Source organism: Arachis stenosperma, chromosome 2, assembly GCF_014773155.1.
Source record: "Arachis stenosperma cultivar V10309 chromosome 2, arast.V10309.gnm1.PFL2, whole genome shotgun sequence".
Taxonomy (NCBI): Eukaryota; Viridiplantae; Streptophyta; class Magnoliopsida; order Fabales; family Fabaceae; genus Arachis; species Arachis stenosperma.
This window is the reverse complement of record NC_080378.1, coordinates 24,754,360-24,779,468: the sequence shown is the minus strand read 5'-3', so window position 1 is coordinate 24,779,468 and position 25,109 is coordinate 24,754,360. Positions and strand designations below refer to the sequence as shown.

General features: G+C 39.9%; 1 non-coding gene across 1 annotated transcript; it reads left to right on the top strand.

Moving 5' to 3' along the window:
• The first annotated feature begins 615 nt into the window (after window positions 1-615).
• On the top strand, window positions 616-723 carry LOC130964613 (small nucleolar RNA R71). The gene has a single exon (XR_009080701.1). It is a non-coding gene; the product is annotated as a small nucleolar RNA R71 (small nucleolar RNA).
• Window positions 724-25,109: the final 24,386 nt, after the last annotated feature.

The following is a 25,109-nucleotide window of genomic DNA, read 5'->3' as shown; positions in this document are numbered from 1 at the left end:
TTGAGTGGTTTTGATTAGATCAGAGACCATGGTTGCTAAGTCAGAGGGGTTCTGCTTAGAATTCTCTGTCTGTTGCTGAGAAGAAGATGGAAAAGGCTTGCCATTGCTAAACCTGTTTCTTCCACCATTATTGTTGTTGAAACCTTGTTGAGGTCTCTCTTGATTCTTCCATGAGAAATTTGGGTGATTTCTCCATGAAGAATTATAGGTGTTTCCATAGGGTTCTCCTAGGTAGTTCACCTCTTCCATTGAAGGGTTCTCAGGATCATAAGCTTCTTCTTCAGATGAAGCATCCTTAGTACTGTTTGGTGCATTTTGCATTCCAGACAGACTTTAAGATATCAAATTGACTTGTTGAGTCAATATCTTGTTCTGAGCCAGTATGGCATTCAGGGCATCAATCTCAAGAACTCCTTTCTTCTGACTTGTCCCATTGTTCACAGGATTCCTTTCAGAAGTGTACATGAATTGGTTATTTGCAACCATTTCAATGAGCTCTTGAGCTTCTGTAGGCGTCTTCTTCAGATGAAGAGATCCTCCAGCAGAGCTATCCAAGGACATCTTGGATAGTTCAGATAGACCATCATAGAAAATACCTATGATGCTCCATTCAGAAAGCATGTCTGAGGGACACTTTCTGATTAATTGTTTGTATCTTTCCCAAGCTTCATAGAGGGATTCTCCATCCTTCTGTCTGAAGGTTTGGACTTCCACTCTAAGCTTACTCCATTTTTGAGGTGGAAAGAATTTTGCCAAGAAGGCATTGACTAGCTTTTCCCAAGAGTCCAGGCTATCTTTAGGTTGAGAGTCCAACCATATTCTAGCCCTGTCTTTTACAGCAAAAGGGAATAGCATCAGTCTGTAGACCTCAGGGTCAACCCCATTAGTCTTGATTGTGTCACAGATTTGCAAGAACTCAGCTAAAAACTGATGTGGATCTTCCATTGGAAGTCCATGGAACTTGCAATTCTGTTGCAGTAGAGAAACCAACTGAGGCTTAAGCTCAAAGTTGTTTGCTCCAATGGCAGGGATAGAGATGCTTCTCCCATAGAAGTCGGGAGTAGGTGCAGTAAAGTCACCCAGCACCTTCCTTGCATTGTTGGCATTGTTGTTATTTTCGGCTGCCATGTCTTCTTCTTCTTTGAAGAATTCGGTTAGGTCCTCTACAGAGAGTTGTGCCTTGGCTTCTCTTAGCTTTCGCTTCAAGGTCCTTTCAGGTTCAGGGTTAGCTTCAACAATAATGCCTTTGTCTTTGTTCCTGCTCATATGAAAGAGAAGAGAGCAAGAAAATGTGGAATCCTCTATGTCACAGTATAGAGATTCCTTGAGGTGTCAGAGGTAAAGAAAAATAGAAGAAGGAGGTAGAAGAATTCGAACTTGATTAGATAGAGTTCGAATTGTGCATTAAGAAGGAGTAGTACTCCATAAATAGAAGGATGTGAGAAGAGGGGAAGAGAATTTTCGAAAATTCAATTAAAAAGATTTTGAAAACATTTTGAAAAATTGATTGATAATTTTCGAAAATTCAAAGTGAAAAAGAAATCAAGTGATTTTTGAAAAAGATTTTGAAATTAGAAGTTAAAAAGATTTGATTGAAAACTTATTTTGAAAAAGATGTGATTGAGAAGATATGATTTGAAAACAGTTTTAAAAAGATTTGGTTTGAAAACAATTTTAAAAAGATTTGATTTTAAAAATTAATGACTTGCCTAACAAGAAAAGATATGATTTGGAACATTAAACCTTTCTCAACAGAAAAGGCAACAATCTTGAGATGTTCAATCAAATCATTAATTGCTAGTAACTCTCTTTGCTCTATGTCCACAATGGCTCTAGCAGTGGCTAAAAATGGTCGACCAAGTATTATGGAATCATTTCCATTTTCTGAAGAATCCAGGATCACAAAGTCTGCTGGATAGATGAACTTGCCAACCTTAACTAAAAGGTTCTCAATCAGCCCCTTAGGATAGACTATTGATTGATCCACCAATTCCAAAGTCATCTCTGTTGGTTTCACCTCCTCTATGCCAAGCTTTTTCACTAGAGAATATGGGATTAGATTTATGCTTGCTCCTAGATCGCACATCCCTTTGTTAATGAACAGGTTTCCAATAGTGCATGGTAAGAAGAAACCTCCAGGGTCCTCAAGCTTGGGAGGGAGTCCCTTTTTAATGAGTGCACTGCATTCCTCACTAAGCATCACCGTTTCCTTCTCATTCCAATCCCTTTTCTTGTTGATGAGCTCTTTTAAGAACTTGGCATACAGGGGCATTTGCTCCAAAGCCTCTGCCAAAGGTATGTTAATTTCCAACTTCTTGAAAGTCTCAAGGAATTTGTGGAAGTGCTGGTTGACAAATCCCAATTTGACAGTTTATCTTGTATTGAATTTAGAGGATTTTATCACCTTTTACCCACATTTACTCAATGAAATAGCATGGTTTTGTATATTCTCCTTTAATTGTGCTTAAGAGTGAAAACATGCTTTTTAGGTCTTAAAATAGCTAAATGTAATTTACCTTGATTCCATTAGATGCCTTGATATGTTTGTTAAGTGATTTCAGATTTAGGAGGCAAAGATTGGATCAAGGGAATGAAGAAAAAGCATGTAAAGTTGGAGAACTCATGAAGAAATGAAAGAACCGGAAAGCTGTCAAGCCGACCTCTTCGCACTTAAACGACCATAACTTGAGCTACAGAGGTCCAAATGATGCGGTTCCAGTTGGGTTAGAAAGCTAACATCCGGGGCTTCGAAACGATATAAGATTTGCCATAGTTGCTACACGTATGGTGGCGCGCACGCGCAAAGTACGCGCACGCGCCGTTGCTGCCACCTAGTTCACTTAAAGCAACATGTGGCCAGCGATTTTAGAAGCCTTGTGGGCCCAATCCAACTCATTTCTGATGCTATTTAAGCCAAGGATTGAAGGGGAATCAACATACTTTTCATATACTTTAGATACTTTTCACACTTTAGGATTTTGAACCATTAGTTTAGTTTAGTAGTTAGAGTTAGTTTCTAGAGAGAGAAGCTCTCACTTCTCTCTAGAATTAGGATTAGGATTAGGATTAGTTCTTAGATCTAGGTTTTAATCTTTGCTTTCTTCTACTTCTACCTTTCAATTCCTTGTTGTTAGATTCATCTTCTTTTATTCTTTTGTTGTAATTTCCTTTTTGTTGTTCTTATGCTTTGTTGTAGATCTACTTTTGTTCCTTCTTTTCTCTTTCAATTCAATAAGAGGTAATTCATTTAGATCTTTCTTCCTTTAATTGTTGTTGTTAATTCTTTACATTTGATTGTTGTTAGAATTAATTCTTGTTGTCAATTTACTATGCTTTCCTTTTATGCCTTCCAAGTGTTTGATGAAATGCTTGGTTGGATTTTAGAGTAGAATTTTATACTCTTGGCTTGGAAAGGTAACTTAGGAACTCTTGAGTTACTAATGTCCAAGTGATTGATGATTGGGAGCCATTGACTCTAGTTCTCACTAATTGAATTAGTGGAGAATTAGGACTTATGGACTAGGATTGATATAGCTCATTTGACTTTCCTTTACTACTAGTTAGATGATGATTTAATGAGATTAATCCTTGCCAATTCTCATATTGTGGTTAGTGATTAGGATAGAGATCCTTGACCACCAACCCTTGCCAAGACCTTTTTAGGCTTTAGTTTACTTTCTTGCCATTTATCTTTCATGCCTCTTATCAAAACCCCAAAAAATTAACTTAAACCAATAACAAGACACTCTATTGTAATTCCTAGGGAGAACGACCCGAGGTTTCAATACTTCGGTTTATAAATTTAGGGGTTTGTTTTAGTGACAAACAACTTTTTGTATGAAAGGATTATTGTTTGGTTTAGAAACTATACTTGCAACGAGAATTCATTTGTGAATTTCTAAACCGTCAAAAATCCAATCGTCAAAATGGCGCCGTTGCCGGGGGATGCAATGGTGTTGTGTTATTGGTTATTGTATATATGTGAATATTGTGAATAGCTTGATTTTTTTTGGATTGCTTGTTAGTTCTTGCTAGTCTTAGTATTTTGTTTCATTATTTCTTATTAGTTTTTGTTTCTTATTTGCTCTTGCTACCATGAATTCTCATTTTGGCTATGAGTGTGATTACAACTATGTTGTAGGTGATGGGAGCTACAATGAAGAAATGTATCAAAGATGGGACAATCAAAGGTGGGAGGAGCCATATGCATATGATCAATCTTCTTGGCAACAACCTCCACCAATGCACTATGAAGAAGAGCCGTTCTATGATGCATATCAATCCAATGGCTATGGTGAATCACCTTGTGACTTTCAAGAACCACCACCATATGCCTATGAACCATATCCTCAACATAACTCTCAACCATACTCACAAGCCGCTTTTCACCAACCATCTTCATATGACCCTAATCCATATCCATCCTACCAACAACCATATGAGCCATATGAACCACATATAGAGCCACCACCATTCCAACATCAACATTTTCAAGAGCCACCCCCTCCACATTATTATCAAGATGAACCACCTCCAATATACAAAAATTTTCAACCACAAGATGAATACTACTTTCCACCACAACCTCCCATGGAAGAATACTCATATCCATTGATCCAAGAGCCACATGATCCTAATCATATTATCCAAGAGGAACAAGAGTCAAGGGATCATCTCAAGGAAGCATTGGATCAATTTCAAGCAACCATGGAGTGTGTTGTGCAACAAGTGGAAAGAATGGAAAACATTGAACCACCACAACTCTACCAAGAAGAACCACCTTCCTACTATGAACCCTTCCCCCAAAATGATGAATCCTTCCAACCACCCCAATCTCTAATGGATGAAACCCTTGGTGTTCTTGTTCAAGGGCAAGAAGAGATGAAAAGGGATGTGCAAAATTTCATGGCCGCTTTGGATGCGGTAACAAATCAATTAGCCTCCCAATGCTTGAACACTCAAGGAACTCCCATGGCTACATGTGGAGAATCGAATGAAGAACATAGCATGAAGGAGAGATTGGAAACTCCGGTGAAAAATGAAGGAAGTTGCTTTGTATTGGAACAATTGGAGGAAGCTTTAATTGTTGAAGACAAGGAAGAAGTGGTAGAAGACTTAGGAGATGTGGAACCTCCATGGGAACATAGAGTTGAAGAAAATTCCTCCAAGATGATTGAAATTGATGCTAGGGAGGAAAGTGCACACCTTCCAAGGCATATTCCATATGAAGACTTGGACGGGATAGAGAAAGAATTGAGTTCCCATGGCAATGAAGAGCAAGCATCAAGTCCTAGTGGTGGAGAATCCTTTGAACTTGAAAAACCTTCTTCCGGTGCAATTGAAAATATTGTGGAGGTAAACTTCTTTCACCCTCCCAATTATAGTTTGATTAAGGGAAAAGGCTTAGATAGTATTAATGAACAAAGGATTGAATTAGAGAGATCTTGTGAAGAGGTGGAAGTCCCTAGAAATAGAAGAACGAGGGTTGGCTATGCTTTGTCAAGATCTTTGGAAGAATCTTTGCCTAGGTTGCCATCTATACCTTCATTTGAGTGGGTGAAATTCATTTCTATTAGCTTTATTATACCACTTGAATATGGTTTGCTTGAAACGGATGGCCAACTTAGGGAAGTTTGTGGGATGAAGCGTAAGCGGAAAAGGTTTTGTGGTGGGCGTTGCAAATCAAGGCTCATTATGGTTGATGCATCAAACATGAGATATAAAGGATGGAGTAGTGCTCAAATAGATGGGTCTAGAAGGATTGTTGGGCACTTTATAGAGAATTCGCCTTACTCACCACCCGGTTGGACTAATAATGATGATCAACCTCAAGACGGGTGTGAAAACAAAGTGTGGGACCCCGGATCACAAGAAGAGGATCAACTTTGGGAGCCCCAAGCTTGTGAAGAACTCCATCAACACTTGGCTCAATCCATGAGAAATCTTGGGGCACAATGGAGAACCAAGCATTGGTGGGAGTTCCAAGATGAATACAAGCACAAGCCACCTTGATAAGAAGCTCCCCATAAGTCCAACTTAAGGACAATAAACAAAAGTGCTAGGTGGGAGACACCCCACCATGGTAAAATCCTTTCATTTTCTCTTTTGTACATATTGATAGAATTAGTTTAATTTCATGTTTTGTTTAAGATAGTTGAGTTTGATTGGTAGTATAATATGATAAATAAGGTTTTAGGGTGTTTTGGTAGCTGTTTGGAGGATTGAAAAGCTTGGATTGGTGTAAGAACTTAGAAAAATATTTTTTGAAAAACAGAACACCATCCACGCGTGCGCGCACATGACGCGTACGCGCACCTGAGCATTTTTCGACCACCCACGCGCACGAGCACTGTACGCGTACGCGTGGATGCAAATAATTCACCTCCAGCCAAAAACCCGAGAGTTAGGCCTGCGCTGTGCGAACATTGGGCCTAAGGCACAAGTCTATGCACGCGTGCGCGCACCTGGCGCGTACGCGCACATCATCTTAAATTCGCAATGCACGCGCACGCGCACTGTGCGCGCGCGCGTCGATTGCACGATCCACGCTCCTGGTACTTTTACCCGAGAGTTGTGCCAGACTTGGGCCGACACTATGCCTCCGGCCCAACTCGACGCACGCGTGCGCGCATCTGGCGCGTACGCGTCCTTCGACCAACATACCCATCGACGCATAAACGTGCATGACGCGCACGCGTCGGTAAAAAAAAAAAAAAGAGTTTTTTTCTCCCTTTCCATTTTCTTTTGCTTATCACATTCGCATACTTCTACTCTTCCCATTTTCATTTAGTTTTTGTAGCATGTTTTCGTTTTTTTTTTAAATCATTTTAATAATGGTGTTGGATTCTTACACTCAATTGTTGAGAATTCCTTGCATTATTTTGGTGCCTCTTGACTTGTTTGATATTGTTGGGTGATGAAACTTTTAAATCAATGCTTCATCTTGTATGACTCTTGTGTCTTTGTGCATTGATATGACCTCGTACTGTCTTTCATGACCCACTTCTTCTCATTTGAACTTGATGCTCAATATACTCTTCATGCTTTAACTTTACTCTTGCATCGAGCTTAATGATATGCCTTAGCTTACATTGTTTTCTCACTCACATGCTTAGCTAACATGTAGTAGGGAATCATACTCTTATTTGGCATTAGCCCCCGCCTATGTTCTAATTGCCTTGATATCTTTGTTATAGGCTTCATTTTCTGTCTTTCTTTCCTTTTGGTTGGCCACCAAGGAGGGAGAAAGGAAAAGCTTTTAAAGGGGGCAACCAACAAGTCATCCGCACAACCTTTTGAAGGAGCTCATCAATTGTAGCAACCCATCCACCTTGCTCTCCTTTGCGTGCACCGAGGACGGTGCAAACTTTTAAGTGTGGGGAGGTCGTCCGACCGTTCGGCGATCTTGGGTGACAAGTTTCTAATCCCAACACTTTTGCATTTCATTCTAGGATTTTAGGATTTTTACTTGCATTTTCTTATTTTTGCATATGTATACACAATAAGCTTAGTCAAAATAATGAAAATTTTCAAGATTTCTATCTATAGGGCACCTTAATTGATTTGAGTGAAAACTTTTCATAGAACTTGCTTGAATTATATATATTGTGGATCATGTTTTGAGCTAAGAACATAAGCAAGTGAGTTTTGAGCCTAATAGTGTGGTTACATCTTATAACCACTTATTTTCCTTCTTGTGTGCATTATTCTCTTTCTATGAATGTAATCTTTGATTTGTTTGATTCTTTATGTCCATTATTTTATGTATTCATGCATTTATATGATTGAGGCCATCATTTCATTAGCTCACTTACCCAAATAGCCTTGCCTTTTATCTTCCATTGTTAGCCAACTTTGAGCCTACGATTAACCCACTTGTTCTTAATTTAGAACATTACAAGCCTAAAGCGAAAAACAATAAATGTCCTTAATTTGGATCTTTGATTAGCTTGGGCTAGTGTATGTGAGTATCATTCAAGTGTGGGAACTTTGGGACATTGGTTGGGATAAAAGGGTGTTTGTGTTTTGTATTTTTCTATTGGGGAATTGGGTATATGCTCATGTATTGATCAAATGTAAAACCTTATGCATTGATGCTCTTGTATATAGAAAGAAAAAAAATAGAAATGAGAAAAAGAAAAGAAAAAAGAAAAAAAAATAATATGGAAAAGAAAAAAATATATAGAAAAAGAAAGAAAAAGAAAAAAAAAAGAAAGGAATAAAAAGGGGACAAAATGCCCCAAATCAAAGTATAGTCTAATAAAATCAATGCATAGGTGTTGTGAAATTAAAAAGGAATACATGAGTATGTGAAAAAGTGAAAAATGGGTAGTTAGATTAGAACTTAATTGTATAGGATGTCATAGGTTATGTGGGAAGTTTAAGCTTATCAAAGATTCAAATTTCAAAGTCCACTTGACTAAATATGCATCCTACCTTGACCCTAGCCTCATTACAACCAAAGAAAAGACCTCATGATAGATGTATGCATGCATGAAATATATGTTGATTGTTAGAAAAAGAACAAATCTTGGAAAGCATGATTAGGGGAGAATTGAGTGAATCAACCCTAAACACTTGAGCGAATAGAGTGCAAACACATCCGGTGAGGGTTTGATGCTCAATTACATGTTTCCACCAATGATCATCTCCTTTCATGCAAGTTTGTAAAAATATTTAATAACTCAATTCAATTGTGGATTAGACTTGCTAGTCCTTAGCCCTTGTGCATATATGCTTCTTGGGAATTGATTTATTTTGACCAAGCAATTGCATTCATGTAGATAGTTGCATATAGGTAGATTGCATTTAGTTAGTTTTCATTGAATAAATGTTGATGCCCTTTGCTTTCTCTTGGCTTAAGCATGAGGACATGCTTGGTTTAAGTGTGGGGAGGTTGACAAACCCCAATTTGACAGTTTATCTTGTATTGAATTTAGGGGATTTTATCACCTTTTACCCACATTTACTCAATGAAATAGCATGGTTTTGTATATTCTCCTTTAATTGTGCTTAAGAGTGAAAACATGCTTTTTAGGTCTTAAAATAGCTAAATGTAATTTACCTTGATTCCATTAGATGCCTTGATATGTTTGTTAAGTGATTTCAGATTTAGGAGGCAAAGATTGGATCAAGGGAATGAAGAAAAAGCATGTAAAGTTGGAGAACTCATGAAGAAATGAAAGAACCGGAAAGCTGTCAAGCCGACCTCTTCGCACTTAAACGACCATAACTTGAGCTACAGAGGTCCAAATGATGCGGTTCCAGTTGGGTTAGAAAGCTAACATCCGGGGCTTCGAAACGATATAAGATTTGCCATAGTTGCTACACGTATGGTGGCGCGCACGCGCAAAGTACGCGCACGCGCCGTTGCTGCCACCTAGTTCACTTAAAGCAACATGTGGCCAGCGATTTTAGAAGCCTTGTGGGCCCAATCCAACTCATTTCTGATGCTATTTAAGCCAAGGATTGAAGGGGAATCAACATACTTTTCATATACTTTAGATACTTTTCACACTTTAGGATTTTGAACCATTAGTTTAGTTTAGTAGTTAGAGTTAGTTTCTAGAGAGAGAAGCTCTCACTTCTCTCTAGAATTAGGATTAGGATTAGGATTAGTTCTTAGATCTAGGTTTTAATCTTTGCTTTCTTCTACTTCTACCTTTCAATTCCTTGTTGTTAGATTCATCTTCTTTTATTCTTTTGTTGTAATTTCCTTTTTGTTGTTCTTATGCTTTGTTGTAGATCTACTTTTGTTCCTTCTTTTCTCTTTCAATTCAATAAGAGGTAATTCATTTAGATCTTTCTTCCTTTAATTGTTGTTGTTAATTCTTTACATTTGATTGTTGTTAGAATTAATTCTTGTTGTCAATTTACTATGCTTTCCTTTTATGCCTTCCAAGTGTTTGATGAAATGCTTGGTTGGATTTTAGAGTAGAATTTTATACTCTTGGCTTGGAAAGGTAACTTAGGAACTCTTGAGTTACTAATGTCCAAGTGATTGATGATTGGGAGCCATTGACTCTAGTTCTCACTAATTGAATTAGTGGAGAATTAGGACTTATGGACTAGGATTGATATAGCTCATTTGACTTTCCTTTACTACTAGTTAGAGGATGATTTAATGAGATTAATCCTTGCCAATTCTCATATTGTGGTTAGTGATTAGGATAGAGATCCTTGACCACCAACCCTTGCCAAGACCTTTTTAGGCTTTAGTTTACTTTCTTGCCATTTATCTTTCATGCTTCTTATTAAAACCCCAAAATAACTCACAACCAATAACAAGACACTTTATTGTAATTCCTAGGGAGAACGACCCGAGGTTTGAATACTTCGGTTTATAAAATTAGGGGTTTGTTACTTGTGACAAACAATCTTTTGTATGAAAGGATTTTTGATTGGTTTAGAAACTATACTTGCAACGAGACTTCAATAGTGAAATTCTATACCGTCAAAAATCCAATCGTCACTGGTCCTTTGTTTCCTTGTGAAGTCTTTGTGGATAAGGGAGTGGTGGTGTTGAGCTCTTCTCCACTTGATGCTGTTTTGGAGTTGGTTCCTCCAAGATCTTCTTTCCTTTCTTCAAATTCTGTGGCTTGTTGTCTTCCTCTGTGAGCTCTTCTGGAGCATTCTTGCTTATCTTGTCTTGGTTGATGGTTTCATCATTCTTTGTTGGCTCAGTGTCATTCTCCATAAGCTTCTTTGTTGCTCCTTGGCTACCATCTGTTAACACCCTTCCACTTCTTAGTTGCACAACCTTGCATTCTTCCTTTGGGTTGGGAATGGTGTCACTAGGTAGTGAACTTGATGGCTTCTCAACAGAGATCTTCTTAGAGATTTGTCCAATCTGCCTTTCTAGGTTCTTCATGGAGGCTTCTTGATTCTTGGTTGTCAATTCTTGGCTCTTCATTAGTTTCTCCATGAGTACCTCTAAATTGGTGATTCTTTGTGAGTCTTGAGAGATGGTTTGATTTTGGGGTGTTGATGGATGAAGATAAGTGTTTTGGTTAGTTGGGTGGCTATTGGGTGGGTATTGGTTAGAATTTGGGTAGTTGTTTTGTGGTTTTCTGTATGAGTTTTGGTTAGTGTTTGGCTGGGGGTTGTGGTTTGTGTTTTTCCAATTGTTTTGGCTTGTGTTTCTTTGCCATGGTTGTTGGTTTTGGTTATGGTTGTCTCCCCATCTGAGGTTGGGATGGTTCTTCCAAGATGGATTGTAGGTATCACCATAGACTTCATTTGTTCCAGGATTTTGGTTGTGCATGTATTGGACTTGCTCTTGTTGTTGCTCCTCTTGAGTTTCTTCACTTTGCACCCAAGTGGTTGGAGGTTGGTTTGTGGTGCTCACTGCTGCCACTTGCAAGCCATCAATCCTTTTGGCCATTTGTTCAAATGTTGTTGGATCTGCTGCTGCATCATCTTGTTTTGAGCTAAGATTGAATCAACTCCTTCCAACTCCATTACTCCTCTTCTTTGTGATGGTTGGCGTTGTCTTTGATGAGCAAAGAAATATTGGTTGGTGGCCACCATCTCAATGAGGTTTTGAGCTTCCTCTGTGGTCTTCATGAGTTGCAAAGATCCTCCGGCAGAGTGATCAAGAGCTTCTTGAGCTTTAAGAGTGAGTCCTTCATAGAAGTTTTGCAACTTATCCCATTCAGTAAACATTTCTGGGGGACATTTTCTCAATAGAGCCTTATATCTTTCCCATGCTTCATATAAGTTCTCGGCTTCCAATTGAGTGAATGTCTGAACCTCTGTCTTCAACCTTAGGACTCTTTGAGGGGGGTAGAATTTGGCAAGAAACTTGCTCACCAAGTCATCCCAAGTGTTGATGCTTTCTTTTGGAAAGGTTTCTAGCCATTGAGTTGCTTTATCCCTGAGAGAGAATGGGAAGAGTAGCAACTTGTAGCTATCAGGGGGCACACCATTTGTTTTCACTGTGTCACAGATTCTCAAGAAAGTAGACAAATGTTGGTTTGGATCCTCCAAAGGCCCTCCTCCAAAAGAACAATTGTTTTGCACCAGAGTAATGAGTTGTGGCTTGAGTTCAAAGTTGTTTGCATTGACATTGGGAGGAAGAATGCTACTCCCACAATGCTTGGCATTTGCAAATGTGTATGAAGCCAAGACTCTTCTCTGATGTTGATTATTATTGGCTCCTTCTCCTGGTTGATTGGTATCTCCTTCCATGTCTTGGAATTCCTCCTCAGATTCTTCTTCTCCCACAATATTCTTCCCTCTTTCAGCTCTTCTTATTCTCCGAAGAGTCCTTTGATCAATTTCAGAGATGATAGGAGAAGATCTTCCTATACCTGACATACAAACACACAACAATAAACACACAAACCCAGAAATACAATGGAACTTCAATCTGTAATCTTAGAATGAAGTTTTAGTTAGTTTAAGCAAAAATTCAAACAGTTAGTGTGTTAGTAAGAATTAGAATAACAGAAAAGAAAAAGTTCTTAATCTAGACCTCCACTTCACTTAATCATTGTCAATCTATTTCAATCCCCGGCAACGGCGCCAAAAACTTGATGTGCGGAAAACGATCCGACACAAAACTCACCGGCAAGTGTACCGGGTCGCATCAAGTAATAATAACTCACATGAGTGAGGTCGATCCCACAGGGATTGAAGGATTGAGCAATTTTAGTTTAGTGGGTGATTTAGTCAAGCGAATCAAGTTTTGGTTGAGTGATTAGTGTTTAACAGGAAGTAAATGACAGTAAATGTAAAGGGGGAAGGGAAAAGTGCAGTAAAATAAAGAACAGGAAAGTAAAAGTGCAGAAACTTAAAGAGCAAGAAAGTAAATGACTGAAACTTAAAGTGCAAGAAACTTAAATTGCAGTAACTTAAATGGCAAGAAAGGTAAATGGCTTGAATATAAAAGGGAATTGAGGAATGGGATTGCAAGATCTAAACAAATAAGAAGTAAATTACAGCAAGTGATTGAGCAGAATTTGAATCCGAAGCAAAGAGCATTCAAACAGAATGGAAATAAAATGCAGTAAAGGTTCACAGAAGAACCCAAAAGTGAATTATGATCTCAGGATCCCAAGGGCTTAGGTAGCAGAGCCTAAAACCCAATTTCCTTCCCAGATCTGAATTATCTAAGCAATTGACAGAAAATTAAAGAAGAAGCACTAGAAGAACAGAATTGAAACTAAATTATGCAGAAAATAATTTGAGAAGAGTTTGAATGGGAATTGGGACAGAATTTCCCCAATTTCACACACCCAGAACTCAAAAACAGAAGAGTAGAATTGCCCAAGGGAAATGAGGAAGGAGATCAGTCAATTCTCCCTTGATCCTCTTAGTGCTCGGTCAATTCTCTCAAGAAAACTCAAAGAAAGTGAAGCTCAAAGCAAAAGTAGCTAAAAAGGTTAAAAGTAAAAAGCACAAATCAAAAGTTCTAATTCAATCAAACTAACTCCTATTTATACACTTTCTATTCTTGGATTTTGGGATTTGGATGGGCTTTTTAGTTGGTGAAGAAATGAATTCAAATGAATTTTTAATTTGAATTCTGGCCCAAAAAGTCACTCCCAGGAGGCTGCCCTGCCCTTGTGGAGGGCAGGGCAGAAAATTGAAGCTTGGTGCGTGGATTTGGTGCGGCCATGTGCGAGTCTGGCACGAGTTTGGTGCGCCAGAGGCTGCCCTGCCCGCGCCAAGGGCAGGGCGGGAAAGCTGATGCGCCAGGATGTGAGGCGTGCGTGCGTTGGTGCTGCCAGGAAGAAAACTTGGTGCGCCAGGGAGAAAACTTGGTGCGTGGGACGCAAAACGCTGCCCTGCCCGCGCCAAGGGCAGGGCAGGAACGGTTTGGTGCGCCAGGGACGAGTTGGTGCGCGCGGATCGTGCCAAGGAAGGAATTGGTGCGCGCGTTGGTGCTTCTTGATGCGCCATACTCACGATTCTGCCCTGCCCGCGCCAAGGGCAGGGCAATGACCCTTCCTTCATGGCCCGTGTTCGAAACTGGGCGGAGGCATGCGCTACACTAATTTTCCTTGGTTTCTTGGCACGGTAGTCGTCCTTAAGTCTTGGCTTCCTCATGGTTCTTTGTTCGAACCTTGTAGCATGCATGGGTGACCTTTTCTCTTTGATTTTCTTCCTTATGGAGCCCGATTCTGCTCTCCACAAGGGCAGGGCAGGATTTGCTTTCTCTTGGTTCCAAGGCACCATTTTGTGCTCTGCCCTTGGAGTGGGCAGGGCAGAGTTGCCTTCTCCTCTTGGTCACCCAATGTTGCTCTCCTAGAGGGCAGTCTGCCCTTGTGGAGGGCAATGTTGCTTCCCCCATTAGTTGCTGCACGCTTCTTCTTGATTCGGCCACGCTTTTCTTTCCTTGGCTACACTTTTTATGCCACGCTTTTCATTTTCTTTTCTTTTCTTCACCTATAATAAACCAAACAACCACTCAAAGTATCACTAAAATCAAGAGGCTTATAAATCAATTAAAATTCAATTAAAATTAGCTTAAACCTCATGATTTAACATTAATTTCATAGTGGTTGCTTGATTTAGAGAAGTTATGCATTTTCACTCCAAATCACTAACTTAGGATGCAAGAAAGTGCATAAATGCTAACAAAACAAGTGAAATTAGCTTGAAAAATGGGTATATGATGACTTGTCATCACAACACCAAACTTAAACCTTGCTTGTCCCCAAGCAAACATCAAAACTAAGAGTAAATGAAATGAACAAGAAAAGAATGCATATCCTTATTATGCAGATAGCAGAACTTGATCTATGGGGCATTTATGCAGACAATGACAACTCATTTATTGTTGCTGCTGCATAATACACATTTTGCATCAAAGGTTTGCTAGACTTGCTGTTATAAGACTCACTTTGTTACTCTCTCCCTTGCTAACTTTTCTTGGCTTACAAAGCTTAACAAGCTTATTATTCTTTCATAGGTTGGGTGTCAAATGCTGCAGCATAGCCTTTGGCTTTATTTTTTCTTTCTTTCTTTTTGCTCAACATCTCTCCACCACAGACACTTGGCTTGCTAATTCTTCCTAGGATCATTGATGCCCAGCATCTCTTTGGATAACTAAATGCTTTGTATCTAAGTTGCTCTTTATTGTGGATTTTCAATTGGCCATCCCAAATCAGTTGATCTAAGTGACCAGGTTTCAAAATACCCCTTAGAATTTACTCATCCAAGCAGATCTCAGTACAAGAATACCACATGCATTTGTCCTAAGGTTCAAGCCATTGGTGTCCAACCTTTATTCTTTGTTTTTCTTGCCATTTTGGCTTTTTCTTTCCCTTTTTCTTTCTGTTTTTGTTACCAAGGGTTGTTTCATTATTGATAAAAGTCTTTGTAACAGCAAGCTAACTCACAATTAATGAGAATGATATTATGCAACACTTATTCCATGAGTCATGCATTTAATCAAACACATATGCCACCACCAACTTCCATTCATACTCATGCAACATTGGATATTTCACTTTTCAATTCAAACCAAACTCTTTTATTCAAGCATATGGGAAACAAAGCAACATTTAAGCTAAGTGATGGATACAAGCATTATGCAGACTTGGCATTTTTCTAGCTAATTATTAAATAACTTAAAATGAAAAGTAAAGAGCAGAAAATGCATAAGGTAAAGGAAATAAATGATGGAGGCATATCATGTTTCAGACATGCATCTCCTTATTAGAGACATGAAAGAAGAAGTATGAAAGAACTTTGCCACCTTCTAATGGTCATGGCTGCTGCTTGATTCTCCCTTCTTCTTCTTTCTTCATTAATTCCCTCCATGCTCTTCTTGGTAATTCCTTTTCCTACTTTCACTTTTGTTGTGTCCTCATCTTCAAAGATCACGTTGGCTTTGTTACATAGCCTGAGAATGGTACTTGGATGCCCAAGACCTTTTGATTTGCTTGTGCTATTTGCCATTTCTTGAATACTGTCAGCTATGAGTTGTGCAATGTTGATCTCACCTCCATGCAAGATGCAGTATGTCAAGAGTGCTCTTTTGATTGTGACCCAAGATGCATTTCCAGTAGGAAGGATAGATCTCCTTACTATTTCATACCATCCCTTAGCCACAGGAGTAAGATTTATCCTCCTTATGTGACTTGGAACTCCCTTTGAGTCTCTTTCCCAATCTGTATTTTCCATGCATAGGCCCTGAAGAATTTCATCAGGATTGTTTTCCCGTTGCAATCTGGCCTCATAACTAAGCTCTGGATAGGTTATGGTTCTCAACTTGAGAGCTCTTGTGATAGCAGCTGGGCTAAAACTCACTTCAACCCCTCTGACATAACTTGTGTAGGAAGCACTATTTTTGCTTTCTTTTGCAGCATTTGCATAGAACTCCCTAATCATTACTGCACTGATGTCAGTCAGAGGAGCACACAAGAGTTCCCACCTTCTTTCTCTAGTAATCTGCCTCATGATGGGGTATTCTCCTTCCCTCAAATCAAGGCCTTTCTCATAGATAACATTCTTTGCCACCATGAACCTATGATATCTCCCTTCATGGAATTGGGATCTAAACTTTCTTGCATCAAATGATGGAGGTTCGGTTACCATAGGTTCTTTTCCCGGCCTTCTTTGTGAGCTTGAGGATGCCATTGAAAATTAAAGTGAAAAGAAAGAGGAAGTAAGAGTAGAAGAAATATATGTTGTGTTTGGGGTGAACTTTGGTTCGGTTTTGATGTGTGAGGTAAGGGAATTATGTTGGCTTTGGAAGTGGAATAGAGTGTGGTTTCATATGAAAGTAGCTTGAATAGGAATGTGGATGCCGTGTTGATGCAACGGCTATTAATAGGCCATGTTTCCAAGCCTTTCAACAAAACCACAATGAATGAATGAGGAGGGGACCGTGAGTGTTCATGAAGGGCTGAGATTGGTTTGCTCATTCAAAGAATGCATGAGATGGACGGCTTGCATGCATGGTTGAGGCTTGACGAGGATCCTCCTCCCATTGGCTGCATGCACTTCGGTGTCCAATGTTGCATGCATGCAATTTTGTCCCCCATGAGCACGTTCTCCTAGGCACATGTGACCTTCCTCACATAGCTCCTCCTGGCCGTGGCCCTTCCTTGAGTTTTGTCTTAATTCTTTTTCTCCTGCAAAAATCAAGATAGCTAGCCTTAGATCATTAATATGGCCGTTGGCAATTAATTTGTATTTGATAGGAAAAGAATTATTTTGTTTTGTTTATTATTATAAAAAAATTTTTTTTGTCAATTATGCCCCTTAATTAAAGATGTTAAAAGTTGGTGAACACCAAACTTATCCTTTATTTAGGGGATGGCTTAGCAATTGCAAACCATTCTCACAATTGATGTATTTTAAAAGAGATATTGATGTATGATCCCTTGTCTGTATGGTTTTGAGTTCATGATTGGAAAATAATCCTCTGAACATTGTTGCACATGCAGACACCAAACTTAGTGTTTGGTCATATGCTTCATTAAAAGAATTATGCATATGTTCTAAAAGACAATCCTCTCTTTTTTTGAACAATGAACGTGGGTGTACCTTAAGGTACACCAAACTTAGAAGTTTGCCATGTGCTTCAAAATGATATATGCATTTACCAGGCATGAAAATTCAAGATCATATTCAGAGGGATCATAGCTTATTAAATAAGAGAAAACAGAAATCTTAAACCATGGGTTGCCTCCCATGAAGCGCTCTTTTATTGTCATTAGCTTGACATTAACCTCCCTTTAAGGTGGTTGATGTTGGTGATGTCTCAGCTTGTCACCTCTCACTGTCAACTTTCTCTGTGTGCTTTGATGCTCAATTTCCATATGCTCAAGAGAAAGAATTTGGTTGACAGTGTAATAATCTTCTGCTCCCTGCTGTTGGTATATTAATTGCACCTTATCACCCTTAGAAAATCCTTCAGTTGGGATTTTCTTATTCTTCCACCCTTTGTGAGCCTTTTTCTTGCTCTTCACCTTTTTCTTGCTTGTTGATCTTTTTTTCTTGATAGTTACTTGAGTTGTGTTGCTTTCCTTCTTGCTGATCACCCCTGCTTCCTTGTGAATCCCCTTTTCTTCTTGTATCTGTTTGTTTTTCTGTTCCATTTCCTTTTCAGTTGATTGCTTTGGAAGGAGATCATCACTCATTCTGCTTGTTTCTTCATCCCTTTGTAATTCTGGGAAGACTTTCAGGATGATGCTCTCCTCATGCATCCTAAGGGTTAACTCTCCTTGCTCTATGTCCACAATGGCTCTAGCAGTGGCTAAAAATGGTCGACCAAGTATTATGGAATCATTTCCATTTTCTGAAGAATCCAGGATCACAAAGTCTGCTGGATAGATGAACTTGCCAACCTTAACTAAAAGGTTCTCAATCAGCCCCTTAGGATAGACTATTGATTGATCCACCAATTCCAAAGTCATCTCTGTTGGTTTCACCTCCTCTATGCCAAGCTTTTTCACTAGAGAATATGGGATTAGATTTATGCTTGCTCCTAGATCGCACATCCCTTTGTTAATGAACAGGTTTCCAATAGTGCATGGTAAGAAGAAACCTCCAGGGTCCTCAAGCTTGGGAGGGTGTCCCTTTTTAATGAGTGCACTGCATTCCTCACTAAGCATCACCGTTTCCTTCTCATTCCAATCCCTTTTCTTGTTGATGAGCTCTTTTAAGAACTTGGCATACAGGGGCATTTGCTCCAAAGCCTCTGCCAAAGGTATGTTAATTTCCAACTTCTTGAAAGTCTCAAGGAATTTGTGGAAGTGCTGGTCCTTTGTTTCCTTGTGAAGTCTTTGTGGATAAGGGAGTGGTGGTGTTGAGCTCTTCTCCACTTGATGCTGTTTTGGAGTTGGTTCCTCCAAGATCTTCTTTCCTTTCTTCAAATTCTGTGGCTTGTTGTCTTCCTCTGTGAGCTCTTCTGGAGCATTCTTGCTTATCTTGTCTTGGTTGATGGTTTCATCATTCTTTGTTGGCTCAGTGTCATTCTCCATAAGCTTCTTTGTTGCTCCTTGGCTACCATCTGTTAACACCCTTCCACTTCTTAGTTGCACAACCTTGCATTCTTCCTTTGGGTTGGGAATGGTGTCACTAGGTAGTGAACTTGATGGCTTCTCAACAGAGATCTTCTTAGAGATTTGTCCAATCTGCCTTTCTAGGTTCTTCATGGAGGCTTCTTGATTCTTGGTTGTCAATTCTTGGCTCTTCATTAGTTTCTCCATGAGTACCTCTAAATTGGTGATTCTTTGTGAGTCTTGAGAGATGGTTTGATTTTGGGGTGTTGATGGATGAAGATAAGTGTTTTGGTTAGTTGGGTGGCTATTGGGTGGGTATTGGTTAGAATTTGGGTAGTTGTTTTGTGGTTTTCTGTATGAGTTTTGGTTAGTGTTTGGCTGGGGGTTGTGGTTTGTGTTTTTCCAATTGTTTTGGCTTGTGTTTCTTTGCCATGGTTGTTGGTTTTGGTTATGGTTGTCTCCCCATCTGAGGTTGGGATGGTTCTTCCAAGATGGATTGTAGGTATCACCATAGACTTCATTTGTTCCAGGATTTTGGTTGTGCATGTATTGGACTTGCTCTTGTTGTTGCTCCTCTTGAGTTTCTTCACTTTGCACCCAAGTGGTTGGAGGTTGGTTTGTGGTGCTCACTGCTGCCACTTGCAAGCCATCAATCCTTTTGGCCATTTGTTCAAATTGTTGTTGGATCTGCTGCTGCATCATCTTGTTTTGAGCTAAGATTGAATCAACTCCTTCCAACTCCATTACTCCTCTTCTTTGTGATGGTTGGCGTTGTCTTTGATGAGCAAAGAAATATTGGTTGGTGGCCACCATCTCAATGAGGTTTTGAGCTTCCTCTGTGGTCTTCATGAGTTGCAAAGATCCTCCGGCAGAGTGATCAAGAGCTTCTTGAGCTTTAAGAGTGAGTCCTTCATAGAAGTTTTGCAACTTATCCCATTCAGTAAACATTTCTGGGGGACATTTCCTCAATAGAGCCTTATATCTTTCCCATGCTTCATATAAGTTCTCGGCTTCCAATTGAGTGAATGTCTGAACCTCTGTCTTCAACCTTAGGACTCTTTGAGGGGGTAGAATTTGGCAAGAAACTTGCTCACCAAGTCATCCCAAGTGTTGATGCTTTCTTTTGGAAAGGTTTCTAGCCATTGAGTTGCTTTATCCCTGAGAGAGAATGGGAAGAGTAGCAACTTGTAGCTATCAGGGGGCACACCATTTGTTTTCACTGTGTCACAGATTCTCAAGAAAGTAGACAAATGTTGGTTTGGATCCTCCAAAGGCCCTCCTCCAAAAGAACAATTGTTTTGCACCAGAGTAATGAGTTGTGGCTTGAGTTCAAAGTTGTTTGCATTGACATTGGGAGGAAGAATGCTACTCCCACAATGCTTGGCATTTGCAAATGTGTATGAAGCCAAGACTCTTCTCTGATGTTGATTATTATTGGCTCCTTCTCCTGGTTGATTGGTATCTCCTTCCATGTCTTGGAATTCCTCCTCAGATTCTTCTTCTCCCACAATATTCTTCCCTCTTTCAGCTCTTCTTATTCTCCGAAGAGTCCTTTGATCAATTTCAGAGATGATAGGAGAAGATCTTCCTATACCTGACATACAAACACACAACAATAAACACACAAACCCAGAAATACAATGGAACTTCAATCTGTAATCTTAGAATGAAGTTTTAGTTAGTTTAAGCAAAAATTCAAACAGTTAGTGTGTTAGTAAGAATTAGAATAACAGAAAAGAAAAAGTGCTTAATCTAGACCTCCACTTCACTTAATCATTGTCAATCTATTTCAATCCCCGGCAATGGCGCCAAAAACTTGATGTGCGGAAAACGATCCGACACAAAACTCACCGGCAAGTGTACCGGGTCGCATCAAGTAATAATAACTCACATGAGTGAGGTCGATCCCACAGGGATTGAAGGATTGAGCAATTTTAGTTTAGTGGGTGATTTAGTCAAGCGAATCAAGTTTTGGTTGAGTGATTAGTGTTTAACAGGAAGTAAATGACAGTAAATGTAAAGGGGGAAGGGAAAAGTGCAGTAAAATAAAGAACAGGAAAGTAAAAGTGCAGAAACTTAAAGAGCAAGAAAGTAAATGACTGAAACTTAAAGTGCAAGAAACTTAAATTGCAGTAACTTAAATGGCAAGAAAGGTAAATGGCTTGAATATAAAAGGGAATTGAGGAATGGGATTGCAAGATCTAAACAAATAAGAAGTAAATTACAGCAAGTGATTGAGCAGAATTTGAATCCGAAGCAAAGAGCATTCAAACAGAATGGAAATAAAATGCAGTAAAGGTTCACAGAAGAACCCAAAAGTGAATTATGATCTCAGGATCCCAAGGGCTTAGGTAGCAGAGCCTAAAACCCAATTTCCTTCCCAGATCTGAATTATCTAAGCAATTGACAGAAAATTAAAGAAGAAGCACTAGAAGAACAGAATTGAAACTAAATTATGCAGAAAACAATTTGAGAAGAGTTTGAATGGGAATTGGGACAGAATTTCCCCAATTTCACACACCCAGAACTCAAAAACAGAAGAGTAGAATTGCCCAAGGGAAATGAGGAAGGAGATCAGTCAATTCTCCCTTGATCCTCTTAGTGCTCGGTCAATTCTCTCAAGAAAACTCAAAGAAAGTGAAGCTCAAAGCAAAAGTAGCTAAAAAGGTTAAAAGTAAAAAGCACAAATCAAAAGTTCTAATTCAATCAAACTAACTCCTATTTATACACTTTCTATTCTTGGATTTTGGGATTTGGATGGGCTTTTTAGTTGGTGAAGAAATGAATTCAAATGAATTTTTAATTTGAATTCTGGCCCAAAAAGTCACTCCCAGGAGGCTGCCCTGCCCTTGTGGAGGGCAGGGCAGAAAATTGAAGCTTGGTGCGTGGATTTGGTGCGGCCATGTGCGAGTCTGGCACGAGTTTGGTGCGCCAGAGGCTGCCCTGCCCGCGCCAAGGGCAGGGCGGGAAAGCTGATGCGCCAGGATGTGAGGCGTGCGTGCGTTGGTGCTGCCAGGAAGAAAACTTGGTGCGCCAGGGAGAAAACTTGGTGCGTGGGACGCAAAACGCTGCCCTGCCCGCGCCAAGGGCAGGGCAGGAACGGTTTGGTGCGCCAGGGACGAGTTGGTGCGCGCGGATCGTGCCAAGGAAGGAATTGGTGCGCGCGTTGGTGCTTCTTGATGCGCCATACTCACGATTCTGCCCTGCCCGCGCCAAGGGCAGGGCAATGACCCTTCCTTCATGGCCCGTGTTCGAAACTGGGCGGAGGCATGCGCTACACTAATTTTCCTTGGTTTCTTGGCACGGTAGTCGTCCTTAAGTCTTGGCTTCCTCATGGTTCCTTGTTCGAACCTTGTAGCATGCATGGGTGACCTTTTCTCTTTGATTTTCTTCCTTATGGAGCCCGATTCTGCTCTCCACAAGGGCAGGGCAGGATTTGCTTTCTCTTGGTTCCAAGGCACCATTTTGTGCTCTGCCCTTGGAGTGGGCAGGGCAGAGTTGCCTTCTCCTCTTGGTCACCCAATGTTGCTCTCCTAGAGGGCAGTCTGCCCTTGTGGAGGGCAATGTTGCTTCCCCCATTAGTTGCTGCACGCTTCTTCTTGATTCGGCCACGCTTTTCTTTCCTTGGCTACACTTTTTATGCCACGCTTTTCATTTTCTTTTCTTTTCTTCACCTATAATAAACCAAACAACCACTCAAAGTATCACTAAAATCAAGAGGCTTATAAATCAATTAAAATTCAATTAAAATTAGCTTAAACCTCATGATTTAACATTAATTTCATAGTGGTTGCTTGATTTAGAGAAGTTATGCATTTTCACTCCAAATCACTAACTTAGGATGCAAGAAAGTGCATAAATGCTAACAAAACAAGTGAAATTAGCTTGAAAAATGGGTATGTGAGACATACCATGGCATAAACACAACTTCGCACAACTAACCAGCAAGTGCACTGGGTCGTCCAAGTAATAAACCTTACGTGAGTAAGGGTCGATCCCACGGAGATTGTTGCTATGAAGCAAGCTATGGTCACCTTGTAAATCTCAGTCAGGCAGACTCAAATGGGTGTAGATGATGAATAAAGCATAAAGATAAGGATAGAGATACTTATGTATATCATTGGTGAGAGCTTCAGATAAGCGTATGAAGATGCCTTCCCTTCCGTCTCTCTGCTTTCCTACAGTCTTCATCCAATCCTTCTTACTCCTTTCCATGGCAAGCTCGTGTAGGGTTTCACCGTTGTCAATGGCTACCTCCCATCCTCTCAGTGAAAGCGATTGCATATGCCCTGTCACGGCACGCGGAATTCAGCTGTCGGTTCTCGGTCAGGCCGGAATAGAATCCATTGATTCTTTTGCGTCTGTCACTAACGCCCCGCCTGCTAGGAGTTTGAAGCACGTCACAGTCATTCAATCATTGAATCCTACTCAGAATACCACAGACAAGGTTAGACCTTCCGGATTCTCTTGAATGCCGCCATCAGTTCTTGCCTATACCACGAAGACTCTGATCTCACGGAATGGCTGGCTCGTTTGTCAGGCGAGCACTCGGTTGTCAGGCGATCAACCATGCATCGTGTATCAGGAATCCAAGAGATATTCACTAAGCCTTGGATGCTTGTAGAACAAGAATGGTTGTCAGTCACTTTGTTCATAAGTGAGAATAATGATGAGTGTCAATCATCACCTTCATCAAGTTGAAGAACAAGTGATATCTTGGACAAAGAACAAGCGGAATTGAATAGAAGAACAGTAGTAATTGCATTAATACTCGAGGTACAGCAGAGCTCCACACCTTAATCTATGGTGTGTAGAAACTCCACCGTTGAAAGTACATAAGAACAAGGTCCAGGCATGGCCGTGAGGCCAGCCTCCCAGTGATCTAAGATAGCATAAAACTCAAAGATAGCTACCAAGATTCTTCGATTAAAATACAATAGTAAAAGGTCCTACTTATAGAAAACTAGTAGCCTAGGGTGTACAAAGATGAGTAAATGACATAAAAATCCACTTCCGGGCCCACTTGGTGTGTGCTTGGGCTGAGCAAATGAAGCATTTTCGTGTAGAGACTCTCCTTGGAGTTAAACGCCAGCTTTTATGCCAGTTTGGGCGTTTAACTCCCATTTAGGTGCCAGTTCCGGCGTTTAACGCTGGAATTTCTGTAGGTGACTTTGAACGCCGGTTTGGGCCATCAAATCTTGGGCAAAGTATGGACTATCATATATTGCTGGAAAGCCCAGGGTGTCTACTTTCCAACGCCGTTGAGAGCGCGCCAATTGGGCTTCTGTAGCTCCAGAAAATCCACTTCGAGTGCAGGGAGGTCAGAATCCAACAGCATCTGCAGTCCTTTTGAGTCTCTGGATCAGATTTTTGCTCAGGTCCCTCAATTTCAGCCAGAAAATACCTGAAATCACAGAAAAACACACAAACTCATAGTAAAGTCCAGAAAAGTGAATTTTAATTAAAAACTAATAAAAATATACTAAAAACTAACTAGATCACGCTAAAAACATACTAAAAACAATGCCAAAAAGCGTACAAATTATCCGCTCATCACACTTCTTCCCTGAAATCATCCAAACAATTGCATCAAAGTCTTGCAAAATTTCATGAGAAATCTTCCATTCATAGCATTCAAGTAATATAACTAAAACTCATGGAATTTGCATCAAAATTATACTGCTTGGATGATTCATTACTTTGTTGTTCATTTAACCATTCTTGGTTACTTTAAGCTCAAGAAAATGCATAAAACAACTAAAACTAACAGAAAAATGCTAGTGAAACTAGCCTAAGATGCCTTGGAATCACAACACCAAACTTAATACTTGCTTGTCCCTAAGCAAGTCCTGAGTTAATTGAGAAGAAAGTATGAAACAGAAAGCAATTACATTGGCTATATTAGCAAGCATTTGAAGTTCATCAGAAGGGTTTTATGCAGAAAGTTGTAGCATCACTTTTTCATTCTTATCAGGGAGGATTATCACTTTTTCATTGCATCCATCAAACACTGCTATGGCCTCTTGTTATTCTTATGTCCTTGGCACTTTTTCCTTTCTTTGTTTTTCTTTTTCTTAGAGCTCCTTTGCTCCTTGTTTGCTCAGTGTCATGTGTTGCACAAGCCTTTGGAATTTTCTTTTTCTTATT